Source organism: Pagrus pagrus (genome assembly GCF_965226575.1).
Source record: "Pagrus pagrus genome assembly, chromosome: 11".
Taxonomy (NCBI): Eukaryota; Metazoa; Chordata; class Actinopteri; order Spariformes; family Sparidae; genus Pagrus; species Pagrus pagrus.
The window spans coordinates 1,308,914-1,322,308 of NC_140195.1; the positions used below are offsets into that span (position 1 = coordinate 1,308,914).

General features: G+C 46.0%; 1 protein-coding gene across 7 annotated transcripts in view; it reads right to left on the bottom strand.

The window, feature by feature from the left end:
• Window positions 1-13,395, bottom strand: part of LOC311265780 (extracellular sulfatase Sulf-2-like) — a gene marked incomplete at its 3' end in the record, with an annotated part of 129,433 nt that overhangs the window by 76,966 nt on the left and 39,072 nt on the right. For 4 of the 7 annotated variants that reach the window (XM_084367768.1, XM_084367765.1, XM_084367762.1 and 1 more), the window contains exon 1: window positions 4-437. The exons of 1 other annotated variant lie outside the window; for it this stretch is intronic. Of the gene's footprint in view, window positions 1-3; window positions 438-13,395 lie in introns of those variants that run through there. 2 more of the 7 variants (XM_084367767.1, XM_084367766.1) reach the window with 1 other exon arrangement.

Consider the following 13,395-nt stretch of genomic DNA (forward strand, 5'->3'; position numbering starts at 1 on the left):
TACCTCCTGCTGCTGCCGCGTCTCCTCCCTCAGGAGCTCCTCGCTGTCAGCAGGTGTTCTCCTCTCTGACCCCCGAGCCCGAGGAGGAGGAGGAGGAGGAGGAGGAGGAGGAGGAAGGCTCAGATCACACAGTCATCTCCTCTGTAAAACTGTTGCTCCTCTTCAGCTGCAGGACTTCACGCCGACACGTCTTCCTGTCTGTCTGCAGAGGAACGCTGAGAGTTTGTAGACGAAGACGGGGAGGAAGAAGAAGAAGAAGAAGAAGAAGAAGAAGAAGAAGAAGAAGTCTCTCTCGCTCTGTTTTTCTTGCTCCCTTTCCAGCGCCGTGACTTTGTGAACACCCCTCCCTCCCTCTCTTCCTCTATCTCTGTCTAACGGCGTCCCAGAGTTCCTCGGTGCAGCCGCCGCCGAGCCGCCGCTGGTAAAGCCATCTGTTGCAACAAGTCTGCCTGCCTGCCTCTCCACTTTCACTCGCCCTCCCTCCCTCGCCCTCCCTCTCTCTCTCTCTCTCTCTCTCTCTCTCTCTCAGAGAGAGAGGAGGGGGGAGGGGGGGGGCGGCCTTCTCCTCGCTGTGAACCAATGAGGAGGCTCACAATCCCTCTACCATGACTGGAAGGGGAGGAGCCAGCAGCAGAGGACAAAATGAAATAAATACAGGAGGGAGGGGAGACACACACACACACACACACACACACAGAAGAGATGGCCAAAAGTATGTGGACAGATTGTTTTAGTGCCCCTTAACTCTGCAGCACGTTGTGGAAACGTTTTGTGGACCAGAACAAAACAAGACTGGGTTTCCTGAAGGGAAACAAAGAAGTTGTTCAAAGTTTTGGGGTCAAAAACTCGAGACTGAGCTCAGAGACAGAAGAAATGTGTTGTGGAGGGTAAGAAATGCAAATGTGGGGCAGGACTGGAGGGTTAGAAAGAAACTATGTGTTGCATTCTGGGAGCTGTAGGACGACAGAGGTCTCTCCAGGTGCACACTGCTGAGGTAGCCTCCCTGTAGAAGCTGGGAGATGATTTACATGCATGTTTCCCTCTGTTTCACTTCTGACTGCACACAGCAACACCGACGGGCCAGGGCCCGTGTACACATCACCTACATCCTCCTCGCTCTGATGTAAAAAAATAAAAACTCAGGATCAGCGTCAAGATATTGTTGTCGTAGAGAAAAGACGTATAGTGTCCTGGAGCACAGCTGCACGGCACTGCAGCACTGGAGGTCAGCAACATCTGCAGCAAGATCATCAATGAAACTCTTCTAAAGCCAAAATGGTGTGAAGCTACCAGCGTCTGAGGGGAGTGCACGAGCTCGAGGGTTAAATATGTTCTCCTCAGATCAGGTTGTGATCTCTGTGATCACAGCAGACGAGCTGCATGGAGACATCTGATGTTTAAATCATCTCCAGCTGCTTCAGCTGTTCAGCAGAACGCTGCAACTCTGTTTTACTGTGAAGCTCCAGAAATGTTCTGTGGACTACGAGACTTCACCTGACTTAATATCATCAGGAGGAGATGATGGCTGAGCCTGACTTTATATCATCAGGAGGAGATGATGGCTGAGCCTGACTTTATATCATCAGGAGGAGATGACGGCTGAGCCTGACTTTATATCATCAGGAGGAGACGATGGCTGAGCCTGACTTTATATCATCAGGAGGAGACGATGGCTGAGCCTGACTTTATATCATCAGGAGGAGACGATGACTGAGCCTGACTTTATATCATCAGGAGGAGACGATGGCTGAGCCTGACTTTATATCATCAGGAGGAGACGATGGCTGAGCCTGACTTTATATCATCAGGAGGAGACGATGGCTGAGCCTGACTTTATATCATCAGGAGGAGACGATGACTGAGCCTGACTTTATATCATCAGGAGGAGACGATGACTGAGCCTGACTTTATATCATCAGGAGGAGACGATGACTGAGCCTGACTTTATATCATCAGGAGGAGACGATGGCTGAGCCTGACTTTATATCATCAGGAGGAGATGATGACTGAGTTGTACAGTTTGGGGGAACTGCTCCTTTAAACAGAATAAACCTTATCACCACATTCCCACATCGGGCGGTTCATGTTTGGGGCGACCACATACTTTTGTCCACGTAGTCTGAGAGAGATTTGAAGTGCGAGAAGGAGAGCGAGGAGCTGGAGGAGGGAGAGGAGGTGGAGTGCACATTGTAATGGAGCTGTTGGCAGAGCTCCTGGATGTTCATGGGTATTCATGTAGCTGGTGGCTTCAGTTAAATGGAGCGGGGAGGGGGAGGGGGTGCTGAGTTTCAGCTGAACAAGAAGTCTATGTTCTGATGAACAGAGCGAGGGACCGGTTCTACTGTGGATCTGAATCTGTTAAACTAGTGCGTTAATGTGGATCCACATGTTCTCCAGGTTCTGACAGCACAGAGGATCCACATGTTCTCCAGGTTCTGACAGCACAGAGGATCCACATGTTCTCCTGGTTCTGACAGCACAGAGGATCCACATGTTCTCCTGGTTCTGACAGCACAGAGGATCCACATGTTCTCCTGGTTCTGACAGCACAGAGGGTCCACATGTTCTCCTGGTTCTGACAGCACAGAGGATCCACATGTTCTCCTGGACCACAGGACTGTGAACATGATGTGTTTCACAGATTGTTCTGATCCTCTTCGTTAATCAGCTCAAACTACAGAATCACTCTCTGATTTAATCACAGTTCTTTAAAACCCACAGAGGTCCATAACGACGCCGTCTGGTTTGATGTCCCACAATGCACTTCATAGACCGACTGCTGACAGAACAAACTGGAGGTGATGTAACGTTACTGCCAGAAGATCCTGAATCCTTAAAACTGGACCTCTCAGTCGACTGCTGACTGATTAAAAAAGTCAAATTTGTACGATGTGTTGCACCTAAAGGTTCAGTCAGAACAATCAGAGCCCGGTTCTGGTGTTTGTCATATAAAGAACACAGTATTGGATGCAGTGAGACGATATTGATTAGTTTAGTCCGTCTGAATATGGATTGTTCCTCAGCGATGTGTCTGACGATGAGTGAACGAGGCGACGAAGCTCGTCTGAGTTCAGTCAAAGAGAAACTTGAGTTCAGACGGTTGGATTTTTCTGTTTATGATGAAAATATGTGTCAAAATATTTCTTTCTTCACATTCAGTGAGTTGATGTTGTCGACTTGTTGGACTCAGCAGTGAACTGGCTGCTTTATAAACTACCGGCTGTCAGACGATCAGCTCTGAGCTACAGTGCTGCTAGGAGCTAGCTGGTTAGCATGCTAACTTCAGAACATCAACACTGTTGTTTCTTCACTCTGTTCATGATGTTCGTTCATTTATTGAACGTTTTAAACCAAAATTCTTCCCATAACTTAAGAATCGCACATTTAAAGGTAACGAGTCAGTTTTTGTTTAGATTTTAAGTTTGTTAATTACAGTTAAAAGCTTCTAGAAGACGTCTGACACCGTGAGTGTTTCCAGCAGGATCCTTCTCGTCTCTCCTCTTCTTCAGTAAAAACTAGCTGCTGCCTCTCGTCCCTGGCAGAGCTGACATGTTTTCACAGCTCAGAGCGCCTCAACTTCAACATATTTCAACTTTCAGCAGCAAAGTCTGAAAGATTCAACAGTGTCAGAGCTTCATCACAGAATCTGTCTGCTGAGAGCAGAGAGGGAAAACTAAAACCATTCATTTAAAACAATACTGTTGTCTGCAGTTGCTCAACATAATAAATCTAAAATCTGATTTTCACCAACAATAAATACTTTATATGCGTGGACGCCGTCTTCTGATCAATGATTATGTGAAGGAGAAGAAAACAGACAACAACAAACGTCTACAGTCGACGACCTTTTTAAGTATTTTTTAGTATTTTCTGCCGTTCTTAGAGAGATCGGTTCAGTGTTGGTGAAGTTTAGATGAATCGTTGGACATTTCAGTAAAACCACTTCTTCTCTTTGTCGCAGAGAGTTGGAGCAGATGATTAACGTCTGTACACCAACTGTGAAGCTACACCCAGAAGCCTGTTAGCTTAGCTTAGCTTAGCTTAGCACAAAGACTGGACACGGGGGTGAACGGGTCGTGTGGCTCCGTCCAGAGATAACAAAATCAATCAGAGATTTTAAAGGTAACGTGTGTGTGTGTGTGTATGGTGTGTGTGTGTGTGTGTTTGTGTGTGTGTGTTTGTGTGTGTGTGTGGGCACAGCTCAGACCCACAGGACAGTAGAGGAATGGTACCATCTGGATATATGCCCAAGTGACTGAACACACACACACTCACACACACACACACACACACACACACACTCACACACACACACACACGTGTCCCTCTGGGTGTGTGAGCAGTAAAGCATCCTGGGAAAGCAGTTGTCCAGCTGCTGCAGCCTCGAGGCGTTTACAGGAAAAAAACAAACTGCACATTAAATCAACGACGACTTCAGTTATTTACTCAGCAGAACGTTTTCTCTCCTCAGTGATTCAATACTGTAACACAGGAACACACACACACACACACACACACACACACACACAGGATAATACATCAGTTTGGTTTAAAATTAATCCGGACAAATACTGAACAAGATGTTCTTAAAGTCACTGTGACGTTCTTCTACATGTTAACTCAATAATCTCTAACAACATACGCTCAGAGGCCAATAACACTGACGTTAGCCTGCTGAGAAGCTAACACTGACGTTAGCCTGTTGGTGAAGCTAACACTGACGTTAGCCTGTTGGTGAAGCTAACACTGACGTTAGCCTGTTGGTGAAGCTAACACTGACGTTAGCCTGTTGGTGAAGCTAACACTGATGTTAGCCTGCTGAGAAGCTAACACTGACGTTAGCCTGTTGGTGGAACGAACACTGACGTTAGCCTGTTAGCTTTAAACTTCCTGGCTCATGTATTATTGGTTATAAATCCTCTCCTGGATTATGCTGACTGAAGAGTTCGCAGCATTAAAGCTCATGTGAATATTATAATATAATATGTATCAGCTGATGCAAAGCAGTGGACTACAGTAGTTCCTGGTTGATGAAGCTCGGTGCTGACCCGTCGTCTCCTCTCGTGCCACCATCAGGTCACATTTTCCTTTAACATGGAAAATTAAAGTCTGTTGCACACGCTGGTTTGTTAAATTTGCATTCTGTGATTATTCAACACCTCCGTCGCTGCTCAACACTTTCAAACTCATTACAGACTCCAGCAGTGATGTCGAGTCGTGCAGCTCAGGGTGACCACGAGCTCCAGCTCACCTCGTCCTCCCGGTTTGATTTCTGCTGACGGCTCAGAAATCCAGCTGATTAGCTTCCCCCTCGACTGTGTCGTTCACATTTTTGCTCAAGTTGGGACATTTTTCAGCTGAACCTGAACAAAATGTGCTTCTCTTCATAACTTTATGTTGACTTTGTGTTTAATCCAGCTGCTTCACGTTCGGTCACATGTTCAACCTGGGACAACAGGTGGAGGTGGGTCTGAGATGCATCACAATTATGTCTTGATGCAGAAAAATGTACAACCCAATGCTCCTCATTATGATCACCTGTAACAATCGTGTAAGACGAAGAATTATGTTCTTACGGCCGAACCGACAGGATGCTGGAACGTAACTGAGGTGTTGCATTTAGATCTGAGTGAGGCTACTGCTTGAGTTTTGGTGAGGATGGCTGAGCATTGAGCAAAGACAATGGAAGTAAACGTTGTGTTGGTCATCACACGGTGAGAAAACATAAATCTTTTGGTGCGTTATTGTTTAATAAATCCATCATAGCTGGACGACCGGACGAACCATCGAGTCACCGTCCACCCCGAGCTAAAACCGATGTTAGCTTGTTGGAGGAGCTAATACAGAGTTAAGCGAGTAGAAGTGAAGCAAAGATAAAGGAAGTTAATTCACCTACATACTTTGTTTTAAAACAAAGCAAATCATCAGTGAGAGAAAATAAAATCTTGGATGGAAGATTTTGATGCGACTGAATCGTGAGGCAGTCATTTTAACAAACGCTAACCTCAACCAATCAGATGAACAGTAGCAGAGCGCTGCCACCAGAGGAGCCAGCCGGGAGATCAAACTCTGACTGAAGCCTTCAGTGTTGCTCTTCGCTCTTCTTTCAATGAGATAAACTCTCCAGCTCTGACAGAACTGATGCTACAGCAGCAGCTATGCTAACTTCTGGAGGAGCCGCCGTGGTCACTTCTCTCGCTGGTCGTCACATCTAAACCACACCTGAAGCTGCCAGTAGTTCACCAGCCTGGAAAGATAGACCGTCCAGATCAGGTGAATCCAGCTGAAGATCATGTTTTCAGCTGTCCGATGTCTCGTCTCTCGTCACAAGGGTTCGGATTCAGTTACGTCTCGAGACAAAAGCTTTAATGTTGAGACAAAGATCCTGATGAGGGTTTAAAAAACAACCAGGTCGTTGAGGTTTGGGAACCTTCATGAACCTCGACTGTCATTAAAGCTGCTGCAAAGATATTTTAGTCCCAAACAAACATGCAAGTTTCTTATTATGGCCTTTGTATTCAGTGTGTTTGGAGTCAGACTGGCTTTAAATACTTTAAAATAGACGCGTTTCCTGGACAGCAGACCGTGTTCCTGCAGGACAGCAGAGCAGAATAAAACACAGAGCAGCTCCACATTCGATATTTCAGCTTTTCAGTTTAGTTAGAAAACACAATTTGGACATAAATCCTGTTTACTGCGGAGTGTTGATTTTCCCTTTAGGCTCCCAGCGGGCCCAGGAGCTGTCAATACCATCGACAAAGAGACAAATGGGCCGGCGCTCCGGGCTCCAACGGCTCTGCAGAGTCTGTTAAAATCACTGCTGTCGGCTTCAGTCCACAGAGCTCCTGAATCAGGCTTATCGGCTGAGCTCTGTGTTGTTTACACCGCTGGCAGGTACGAGCGCTCGCACCGGAGACGCCCGGACAACAAGGACCGACACCAGCACCGACACCAGCACCGACACCAGCACCGACTGTCTCTGTTAATTAAGTTTAATGGACATGCAGAGTGAAGAGGGTTAAATCAGGGAGGTGACACAGGCAGGGATCAGGTCGAGATGTTGGATTGAAAGAGGTTTTAATCATCACTTAACACTCGAGCTTCTAACGATGATGAAGACTTTAGAGGTTCTCAGGAGAATCAGTTTCTGTGTCGCACCGACAAGAAAAAACACAACTCGAGTCGTCCAGCAGCTCCTGAACACGGTTATCACCTGACTTCAGCTGGACGACCAGACGAGGAGTTAATTAAAAAGGTTTTATTTCATTTCGAGTTAAAACATTTCAAACTTCTCTCAGATAAATTAGTGTTTGGATTGTAAACTTGCTCTAAATCACTGCTGGGAGATTCATTTCCACATGTATCCGTCTTTTGGGAAATAAAAACAAATGAAATATAAGATCCATCTTTACTTTTTACTCAGCGACAAATTCATCACGTGTTTAAAGAGTTACAGAAATAATATTGATCATCAGGGCGACACGTGGATATTATATCGTCATGGTGACATCAGACTATTTATTGTCTTAATGGTCGAGTCTTCACCTGGTGTTAAAGGCTCGTTACAGTAAACTGATGTCATTTACTGAACTTACCAACAGGCGTCCCTTCAGTCCTGCTTTAACACTGACCTCGAGGTGTTTGTTCAAAAATATTGTGATGTTTGATTTTGTCGTCCAGTCCGAGTGTCTGTGAAGATCTTTAGAGGGATTTAAAAATATTGAGATTACAGATGCATGATACAGATTGTTTCAGACGACATGATAACCGATTGTGTATCATGATGTGGCCTGAAAACAGAGAAGTCAACAGTCCTCACACTGTTTCCTCCAGGAGAAGTTCAGATACTTGTGTATAAACAGACTCTGGTAAAAGTAGAAGTGCTGATTCAGCGTCTTTACTCCAGTAAAAGTAATCGAGTACAGGCTCTGACATGTACTCAGAGTATCAGAGTAAAAAGTCTCCCTCTGAAGGACATTTGTGGTCAAAGCTAACTGAAGCTCACGTCATTTTAATATAATTCAAAGACTATTAAAGTTAAAGGTAGAGTCAGTAGGATTTGTCCTGTTCTGTTTCTGCATCAGGAGGAGATAATGACTGACTCTTCATGTTTGAGTGAACTGCTCCTTTAATGTTTCAAGATCGTTGTCTTATCCAGGTGAGTTTCCTGACAGTCAGGTGACTCCGTCCTGATTTGTTGAGGCTGAAATGATCATGCAGGAACATTTAATCTGTAATATTCAACAGACATTTTTAAAACGGTGGTGTTTTGTGTGTTTGCTGTGCAGGATGGAGGAGGACAGAGAATAAGATACACGCCGCTGTGTTTCATTGTCACTTTCAGGGTCTCAGATCCATAAAAGTGAAGGTCCGGCCTGAGAGAGATGATTCATCCAGAGTGTTTTATGGTCTCAGCTCAGAATGAAAAGTGTCGGTTAGCAGCCGTCTCACTGCAGAACAGCTGCTGCTGCTGAGGCAACACAATGACAGGAAAATACTGCAGATAGACATCTGAACACTGAGTGTGTGTGTGTGTGTGTGTGTGTGTGTGTGTGTGTGTGTGTGTGTGTGTGTGTGTGTGTGCGTGCGTGCGTGCGTGCGTGCGTGCGTGTGTGTGTGTGTGAGATGGTGATGAATGAGTGTGCTACCCGCCCAGCAGGGTAATTCATTTCTCAACCTGAACAACACTTACTGTCAGAGGGAACAGGATTAATAGTGGACCGCAGCCTGCACACACACACACACACACACACACACACACACACACACACACACAGAGGCGGCTGCAGGCGCTCTGTGTCATCTGAGACCAGAATTCCTGTGGTTCTACAGGAAATGATGTCACAAGGCGTTGGGCCGTGAGCCCCGACACCATGATGACATCAGCCCTGGAGGACCAATGAGATCATCAGCTGACCTTCAGGCACCGGCTGAACTTTTGATACAAACAAATACAGATTTTAATTTGACGACAAAACACAGAGTCAGAGAGTCAGAGAGTCACTTTAAAGGGTCAGTTCACTCAAACGTCCCATTCTGAGCCTTTAATAAGACGATCAACTACAAATATCTGCTTCTTTGATTAAAGGTCAAAGCTGCAAGAAGCCTGAAGACATGAAGGAGAGAAGTCATGAACGACGAGCTGAAGCTTAGACTTGATTAAAGGAACAGTTCACCATAAACCTACAGAGCTGAAGTAGCTGGGGACTCGTTTTACAACCTGATATGTGGTGAAGGAGTCGGTTACGTCACTGAGAAGTTGGAGGTGTTCGTCCTGTGACCAGCAGCTCTTCATCAAACAGCTGCTTCTTCTTCACTAATCACAAAGACTCAATTAAACTTCTTCCAGACGTATTTCAAACTGATCTGCTGCCAACAAACGCTGAATTAAATGAACTCGTTGTATTTCCTGTGACGAGCCTACTTCAAAATAAAAGTCAGCTTGTGGTTCGGCGGTTAAATGCTTTTAATGTGAAGCTGCAGATGAAGGAAATGTTTGCTTTGCATATACTTTGAAATGTTTTATTTACTGTACTGTTGTAAAAGGGATCATAATATTGATACTGAATATTTGAAATACTTGCAGTACTCAGTATCGATACTCGAGTACCAGCTGCAGCTTGTTTGTTTTGTGCAGTGCCCACATGGCTCCGCCTCCTCCAGCAGTAAAATAACTTGCTGTTAACACACAGTGAACGAGCCTTGTTATATTTATCTTTTAATAAAACTAATATTTTTAGCTCCCAGTGTCTCAGTTGTTCCCCGTGGTTACAAAATCCAATATCGTCCGTAAAAAGCAAGTTACTGTTCAAAGTTACGTTGAGAGCAGACGTTTGTTTCTGTCTCTGCTCGTGTCACCTGGATCGTCGTCGCCCGTGAAAGACACAAGTCCTAAAAATGACTTCCTGTAAACCCCGGGGGTTTAATCTTCATCTCTCAGGCGACTGTTGGACTGACTCACTGTGGTAAATCACACTTCTCTATTTTCTCTCGTGTGTCCATATGCATCTATTCTATTCTCAGTGTGTAATGAGTCATTAAGGAGAATAAATATCTGAGTGCAGCCGTCGACATGTGAAGCTTTTTATTTGTCTTCACATATTGTTTCTATGGGAATCGTAAGAAGTTTAAACGGGCAGTGATCAACATATATAGCAGCCATGAAGAACAGGTCTCATGTAACTTAAAGGTCCAGTGTGCAGGATTCAGGAGGCGTTCAGGTCAGGGATGGAAAATAAGAGTTTACGGGCCTGAAAATAAGAGTTCTTGTGTTGTTGTGCCCTCAGAATTAGATTACACAGCGTATCTGCAGAGGGAGCTGCTCCCGGGGATGTTTTATTACATCTGGACACGATGTTGTAGGTCCACAAACATGATGCCACACACATGCAAACATCTCCCAACATCCCTGACTCATTTTGAGTCGTGTATCTCTTCGTCTCTCTGAAGGAGTTCGACCTGAAGAACCTGGTGTGTCTGCTCATCAGCAGCGCAAGTAATATATAACTGAAGTCTTCTGTAGTGTGTTCCCCTGCACACTGATCGATGACGGTAAATATATATTATCAGCAGTGGCTGACGGAGCTGATAATTCACTGGAGAAGAAGAAGAAGATGAAGTCGCATCAAACTTCGAGTTTACGAGTTTTAACACAACAAATCTTATCAGAGCTGAAGAAGAATGAATCATCTGAACCTGTCTCACCCTCAGGTCTGCTCAGACTACAGGTCAGGAACGTATCACGATGATCGATTATCACTATCGGCTGAAACAAATGAATGTTGTGCATCTGGAGTTTATTTTAAATAAATATTGATTTGTGGTGATTTCAGGACGTTTGTATCGTTTTGGACATTTTAATGTAGATTTGGAGGAAATGTTGACGCACAGACATGTTTCTATCAGTGTGGATGAAGCTGTAAAGTCTCTGGTCAGCTGCTGTCCTTCTTACACACACACACACACACACACACACACACACACACACACAGTCCCACACGCACACCAACACACTGACGACCCCCCAACCCGTCCGTCAGAGGAAGCTTGTTTCTACTCAATGAGCTGCAAATTAGACTGACCCCTTCCTACAACCCCCCGACACACACACACACACACGCACACACACACACACACACACACACACACACACACAATCCTAGCATGCTCTATGCACTCTCTCTCTCTATCCGTCTTGGCTCACTCGCTCTCTTTCTTTTCACTCTGCCTCCTCTCTTTAGAGGCCCTGTCATGCCCTGACACACAGAATGGCCATCAGTCAGACCACACACACACACACACACACACACACACACACACACACACACACACACACACATGGGAAACGAGGGGGAGAGGGTCATTAACTCTACAAAAGAGGCAGAAAAGGCATCAGAACGGTTAAACAGCAGCTGATGGATGGAGGGACGGACAGATGGGTGAAGACGGGACGGAGAGGTCGGCAGAAGATACGCTGACTGGACCGACGGGTCGTAGATATGGATCCGTTTTATTATTTATTATTCACATTGTTGGACAATTTTCAGACATTAATTGGTGAATGAATTGAAGTATTGCTTGCGCGATGCTGCTGCACCTGACAGGACCCAGGAAACCCATTTTGCTCCGTCACACAGCAGCTGTTGCTAATATGACTGTGAGGCTAAAAGACTGGAGCCATGAAGCAAATAAACACACAAATAAACAGGTCCAAGTCCACCTCTTCCTCCAGAACCGCTCATCCAAAACACATGAACGTGAACTGTCCACTACACCTGCTGTCCGTAGCTCTGCAGGCCAGCTGGGAGACATGTTAGCAACTCAATGTATAAAAGCTTTTTTTTAAAAAAGCTACCAGTGTGACAGTTCCTCCTGTAGCTGTGTGCTTTGTGCTAGCATGCTATGCAGCTCAGGGCCCGTGTGCTTTGTGCAACCACGTTAGCTAGCTAGCTTAATGCTCAGGGTTAGATATCTGTCTGTACTCTGCGTTCATTTCGTCTGTATTTCTGCAAGTCTTCTGGACGCCCACAGGACAAGAGGAAGAAGTTTAAAAAATGAGGAGCGTTATAAACATCTGTGTGATGTCACTTCAGCCGGGCACAGAGACAAACAGTCACTACAGAACAGCTGGCAGGAGACCAGATGTGGACGGATATCACTCCGAGCGGCGCCCTCTACTGGTTGTAGTGCTTAGCGAAGTACGTGCACAGTGACGGTTATATCATTTGAAAAGCTATGTTATGTTACTGGATGTAACTTTAGTTCTATGAGTATGATTTGAGTCTCAGTAACGGTGTGTGTGTGTGTGTGTGTGTGTGTGTGTGTGTGTGTGTGTGTGTGTGTGCGCATGGACTCAAACTTTTGCTCTTTGCAAAGTTTCCAACAGCAGCTTTAACTTGAAAAACAAAAAAAAGGAGGAACATCCCTCTCATCTGGCTCCGGATCAGCTGTTACTAGGCAACAGCTGACAGGCTGCGGACTGTACAGCTACTGTAGCTAAAACAGGAAACTGTGTGTGTGTGTGTGTGTGTGTGTGTGTGTGTGTGTGTGTGTGGTCAGAGACGTCCGTCCTCTGGGGGCCGACAGCAGCGTACAGAGTGTGTGTGTGTGTGTGTGTGTGTGTGTGTGTGTGTGTGTGTGTGTGTTGGTAACTATGGCAACAGAGAGGTCCAATGTATGTTTAAATAAATTCATAGTGAGCGCTTAATTAGCCCACAGCAGGACTGTCTGCTCTCACACTGTCACACACACACACACACACACACACACACACACACACACACACACACACACACACACAGTGCAGTGTGGATGGTCTAATGGTTCATCAAGACCTCCGGGATGAAAACTCTCATCCTCTAATTTCTACCCAGCAGATTTTTTTCTTTAATTCCTCCTCTCTCCATCTCTTTCTCTCTGGAGGTGTGTTTCCATCCACCTGTTTAACAGAACTGAAAGTCTTCCTCCTCCCTCCTCCTGTCCTCCTCCTCGTCTTCCTCCTCCTCGTCCTCCTCCTCCTCCTCGTCCTCCTCCTCGTCCTCCTCCTCCTCGTCCTCCTCCTCGTCCTCCTCCTCCTCGTCCTCCTCCCTCCTCCTGTCCTCCTCCTCGTCTTCCTCCTCCTCGTCCTCCTCCTCCTCCTCCTCCTCCTCCTCGTCCTCCTCCTCCTCCTCCTCCTCGTCCTCCTCCTCCTCCTCCTCCTCACATTCCCTCTCACACTGTCTCCCCTCTCGTCTCCTCCTCTCCAGGAGGTCAGAGGGCTGACAGGGAGCATCCATCACCCTGCGTCTGGATTCAGTCGTCTATTCTTCTCATCGCCTCCGATGGCAGGGTGTGTTGTCACGGCGACATTGTTGAGTGACAGGTCGTATCTGTAGCTGATGGACACACCGACCGCTA